Source organism: Hevea brasiliensis, chromosome 5 (genome assembly GCF_030052815.1).
Source record: "Hevea brasiliensis isolate MT/VB/25A 57/8 chromosome 5, ASM3005281v1, whole genome shotgun sequence".
Taxonomy (NCBI): Eukaryota; Viridiplantae; Streptophyta; class Magnoliopsida; order Malpighiales; family Euphorbiaceae; genus Hevea; species Hevea brasiliensis.
The window spans coordinates 19,261,029-19,267,028 of record NC_079497.1 but is presented as its reverse complement, the minus strand read 5'-3'; positions in this window follow the sequence as shown (position 1 = coordinate 19,267,028).

Below are 6,000 nucleotides of genomic sequence, written 5' to 3'. Positions count from 1 at the left end.
ACAACTAACTCAACATATCTCCATCCAAAAACATATAAGAAAGCTATTTTAAAGATTATAAAGAAAAGTGGAGATACCTTTCTCCTTTGAGGTTGAAAAGAAAATGACAGAGGATGGAAACCAAAACAACCCTTGATGGTTGACTTTTCCTATGGATCTTCTAGCATCCAAGACTTGTAAAAATGCTAAGATTAGAAACATCTTGCTTCAATATGGAGAAAAACTTAACTTTTGCATGTAACAGTAAAAGGAGAAATGGAGAGATTTTTCTAAAATTTTAAAACCTTATTTTTTTTGTCTTTTCTTGGGAAAAAGCTTATTTATACCCTTTACTGTCGAAGGGACCTTCGGCTGTCGAAAGTCTTGCTTTGGGCTATCAAAGTCTAAACTACCCGAAAAGGATTTCAGCTGCAAAGGAACCTCTGGCTGCCAAAAACCAAACTTTCAGCTACTGAAGTCCATATTGCCTAAGAAAAACTTCACACTTTATTTTACAACCTAACACTTTACACCTAAGGCACATACCCTTGCATCCATCATCTGTGAAATCTTAAGTTTCACTAGAATTTCTGTTCAATAATAAAAAATCTAACACCAGAAAAGGGTGATGGAATTTGATCATTTGTCATCACTACTGTCATCTTTTCTCACTTTCTTGCCTTTGTTCATTTCCTAATCTTTTATGAACTTTTGGCTAAACCTTTTGATGCATCCCTTCCTTTTATAGTGATGGCATTTAAAATTTGCATATTTGTTTGACTTTCTTATGCTCTTCCTTCTAAGATTCAGACCCTCAACTGACTTCTTCCTCTAGAATTTGCAATTAAGATATCTGACAATAATGAAGAGGCTAAATTCTGTGATCTCTGTCTCATCTCTTTATTCCGAATTCCACTATTGATAGATTCTATATTTATTACACTATTTAGTACAAAATTTGTAAGTGACACCTTCAGAGTCTACCAAGAATTTGGTAAAAAAGCAAGCACCATAAGAGTGAGCACTTTATTGTCAAAATTTATGCCCATCCCTGATAATTGATCCATGATCCCTCGTATCTATTGAAGTGATCTGCTATACAGGAACCTTTCCAGTATTTTACTTACATCAACTTTGTTAAGTAAAATAATTTTTTGTTGCCAGTCTTTGAAGCATACGACTCCTTAAGTTTGTTCCACAATGTTCGAGCATGAGTCTCATTGAAAATGTGGTTCCACACATTATCTTCAATGAGCTGTTGGATGAAACTACGCACTTACTAATGCTCAAATGCCCATTCTTCATCTGTTTTGTCTTTGGGTTTATTTGTATTTGATATATAATATTTTTATAGAGTAAATTTTATAAATTCATATAAATATTTAGTCTCTTAATGATTTTTTTTATTTACATTTTATAGTTAATTAAGTTGATAGTGAGTTTATTTTATCTAATTGAAGTTCATCTATTTTATGTAAGAATTGATGAAAATTATATAGAAATTTAGTTTGGGCTAAAGATCTCACCCCCAGCCATGAGTTTCACATGGTAAGCTGTGAGATTGAAAAGTTTACATGGCTTCTTGTGAGATGGTAATAGGGCACCTGGGCAACCATGAGATTGCCTCCTACATGCATGAGATAGTCTTTTGAGGGCATTTTTCACCTAATAGATTTTTGACACCTTATGTAATGTGGGGAATAATCCAAAAGAGAGGGTTTTTGGAAATTTGAGCTAGAAAGAAGAGTAAGGGACGATTTTCTTGGAGGAAAAGGTGGATCCAAACACTCTAGTTTTTAATTTTGAGTTGGAGAAAGGCTTGGGAGGAAGAATTAGAGGAGATTGGAGCAAGGATTTCTCATCAAGTTTTTAAGCTTCTAGAGTTCTTTCTTCTCTTTTCTTTCCCTTAAATTTTGTTTAGAGATTAAATTGTTAGTGCTATGTTTAAATACAATTTTGTTAATGTTGTTTTTAGTTTTGACATTATGAGTGGTTAGATTTTTTTTTTTAGCTAAGGATATGATGTAGCTTGACCTAATTTAATATTTAGATTTTGATCTAATTTTTTCTACTTTACTAATAGTTATTATTTTTAAGTTTAATGCTTTTGAGTATCTTGGCCAAATGTTTAAATGATTTTAGAGTTATAATCTATGGTTATAAAGCATGATTATGAGTTTGATTTGATAACAACTATCATAGATTTCAATTAAGATTGAAAACTAAGATTGAGTCTATTAGGTTTTGTTGAAATAGTCTTTTTCTTAATGTTCTAACTAATTAAGAAATTTTCTATTAAGAAATAGGGGTTAATTCTTTAATTAGAAGGTTTGATGATGCCCGTAAGGGATTATTAAATGCTTTTTATTATTAACCCTTGCAAGAGTAGTTAAAATTGATTATTAGAAAAAATTGATTAAGATTAATTATTGGGTCAAGTGAAAACAATATCCCTATCCATTTTTATTTGAATTTAAACCCAAAGTTTTCATTACTTTTATTAGTTAATTTTCAATTTTAGTTAATTTTATCTTTAGTTCAATTTTAATTTCTTAAATTTAATCCAATTTGATAGTCTAGATATTAGTAAAATTAATATAAATTTTGATAATTAAAGATAATTCTCATGAGAATGATACTTTACTCACTATTTATTACTTATACAAATACGTGCACTTGCAAACAAATATCAAGCTTTTGGCATCGTTGTGACACCCCTTACCCGTGTACAGTATACCCGAGTAAGTAATGCCACACGGTGTACTGGCACACTCTAATATTCCTCAATTCATTTATATCATGCTTTTGAAGTTAATTTATGAAATATGATTTATTTTAACCATTTATCAAAAGCATTATTCATTTGAGGTTCCGAAGATTTTAAAGAAAATCCGGCGGAGTACCGGCTAAAAATGGAGAAAACAGTTCTTCGGAACCTGTTAAAAACACTTCTAATATTTGTATTTCATCATCTCAAACTCCAATATCCAAAATCTCAACAATATTTCTCAATTTCAATTTTCAATAATCTTTTCATTTCACAAACATCCATTTCTCATATACAAGCGATAAATACATGCTCAAATTTTGCATTCATAGTCATAACTTTTATTATTTACATGGACATCAAAATATATTACATGAGTTCAAATACATATGAAAAAGTAAAAATCTGCTACAAAATATCAAAATGACAAAATGACACCTAGTGCCCTACCAATGCACTGCAGGTAGTGAGGTGACACGGACACTGAGCAGAACTGCCGGATAGACTCACCCAGTCTGTGGTCTACTGGGCTCACGATCGGTATCTCCAGTACCTACGCGTGGCAAAAGCAACGCGCTAAGCAATAATGCTTAGTGGTGCAATAATAAAATAACAAGAAATAACAGATATAAATATGTATTGCATGTACATGTTTTGTTTGTCATGTATTTGTATATCCATTCATTTATTTCTTCTACATTGCTCATTTTCATTCATTTGGTTGCCCAAGTAACCTACACTAGACGATCGGATGGATAACGTAACCGCACCGGGTATCTAGTACCTCGCCGTCACACTATCGGTCGCATATGCATCACTCGGTGTGCAAATGTAAGCCTACCGAGTCAGAATAATCTCGTGCACAAGGCCAAGTCTCAATGCAAAGTCAGAATGGCTAAAAGCCATGAAATCACAGAATGGCATTTTTGCCATGTGCAGTACTGCTAACTGAACCCTATTGGCATGCCAAACTATCCAAACCAATCTTGTTAGGTATACTAGGGCATTTGAAACTTTTAAATTCTTCAATTTGTAAATTTCAATTTTTTTTGTGTCACTATTCATCATTGGTCAACAAAAATGTTGACTTTTAGAATAAAAATGTGTACATTGACTTTGGCACTCCCAACATACCACATTTGGTGTTTAAAACTTGTTGGCATTAAGTATTAATACCATTCCAAAGTGTAACTCAACACAAGCAGAATTTTCAGTTTTGGTGAGTCAACTTCACTGTTCCATTGGACACTGTTACTGTAGGAATTTGAAGAAATGTAAAACATGAAAGTTGTTCCTTATTTTGTCTAGTTGAATTTCCTTTTTTGAATCACTCCATTTGGAGTTTTTTAGCTCTAGATATAATCCAAAGACCCAAGCTGGCCGAATGTGCATTCTGCAGAAAATTACCATATCTACAGTGCATGAACAGTAACTAGAGTCACTTGGTTGGATGGGTTCTGGCCATAATTTGGGGTAGGTTCCTTCATGAAAGTTGTTTGTCTATGTCTTAACTTGTTGCTGTAAAAATTTCAGGTCAATTGACCAAATATACAGTGAGTTATGGCCAAATGAACAGTTGTTCATTTGGCCAATTCTGCAGAATCAGTTTCAGGGTTCCGGATTGGGACCAAGTTTTGGTCCTCTTGCTTTGGTCCTTTGGGCATGGTTTCTTCAGCAAAAATGTGCCATTATAAGCCTAGTTTCATGTCCAATTGGCCAAACTTCAATTGGACTAACACAGCCCAAGTTATGGCAGTGCAAAGGGACTGAATTTTCAGTCCCTATGCTGCTGTCCTAGGGCAGTTTATACCTTGACTTTGCCATACCATTTTTCAGTCCAAATTGTATTCAACATACCTCAAATGGTCACTTATGACCATTAGATTGTTCTTTAACAGTTTAGTAAGTCAAGTCAATTTTTCATGCCTCAAAACCCTAATATCCAATGCAATTTACCCATAAACCTCAACTAGCACCCTAGTTCAACATCTATATAGGTATATAGCTTAAACATAACCTCCAATTCATGCTAAGTCCATTAAAAACATCCAGAACCATTCCTCTATTAGGGCTGCCGAAATTCAAGTGTTCATACCCATAGGTTTTTTGTTCATTTAAACTACAAATCTTACTAAGTTCAAGTCCAAAATCATGGAAATAAAGAGTTTAATGGGTATAAGTGCACTAACCTTGTTTGGGCAGAATTTCCAAAGCCCTAAACTCCAATTTCTTTCTCCTTCTTGGCTGCCAAGAGCTTCTCCAAGTGATATGGTCAAGGTTTAATGAAAGGGGTTAGGGTTTAGTGGTGGAAACAAAGGAGAAATGGAGCTTTTGATGGCACATCAATGGAGGGAGAAGAAGAAGAATTTTCGGCTGGTGAAAGGGGAGAGGGATGGCTGCTGCATTTTGTGTTATTTTGGTCTTTATTTGCCTTTTTATTTGTTAGTCAATGGATGGTTAAATTTTGATTGGTCAAACTTTTCTTAATGACATCACCATGATATGTCATAATTAAGCTTTTTCTCCATTTTCTTTCCTTTCCTCCACTACCCATTTTCAATTTGATTTCTAGTAATGTTTATTCATATTTTATGTCATATTAATTATTTACTCAACTGGACAAGTCGGCCAAAAATCACCTCGGAAGGCGAAATGACCAAAATGCCCTCCGTTTGTCTTAACGGGTCAAAATCGTCTGTACCAATTGAAAAATTTTTCTAGGTATTTTCTTGGCATTCTAATGCCATGGGAACCTCAATTACCCTTCTCTGGAGTCCCAAAAATTATTTTATAATTTTTCCCCCGGGTCTAGGGCTCCTCGTTGCGAGAACCGCAACTTCCCTCCGATTACCCATCGCTTGGGCACCGGCTCGTTTTGCTTGGTTGTATTTTATTTCTAAAATTTTTACTAAGTGTTTCTTATTAATATTTGAGTTAATTATGGTTCCTGACTTTAGTTTAAATATTTTTCCGGACGTTTTAGCTGTCCGGACCGACACCGGTCACCGGAACAGTAGGATGTACGGAGTGGTTATCGGGAGGGTGTTACAATCGTTGCTGGGGATTGGCAATTTTAATATCAAAATAGTTGATTTTATTGGTAATCTAGGCATTTTTACTTTGTTGTTTTTAATTTTTATGTTTGCACTTTGGTTGTTTGTAGGTAGTTTATGAGAAGATTGATTGATTCATGTTCATTGCAAATTTGACCCTGAAATTGAGAGAACTTATAGAGCGAATAAAAGAAAAGTTAG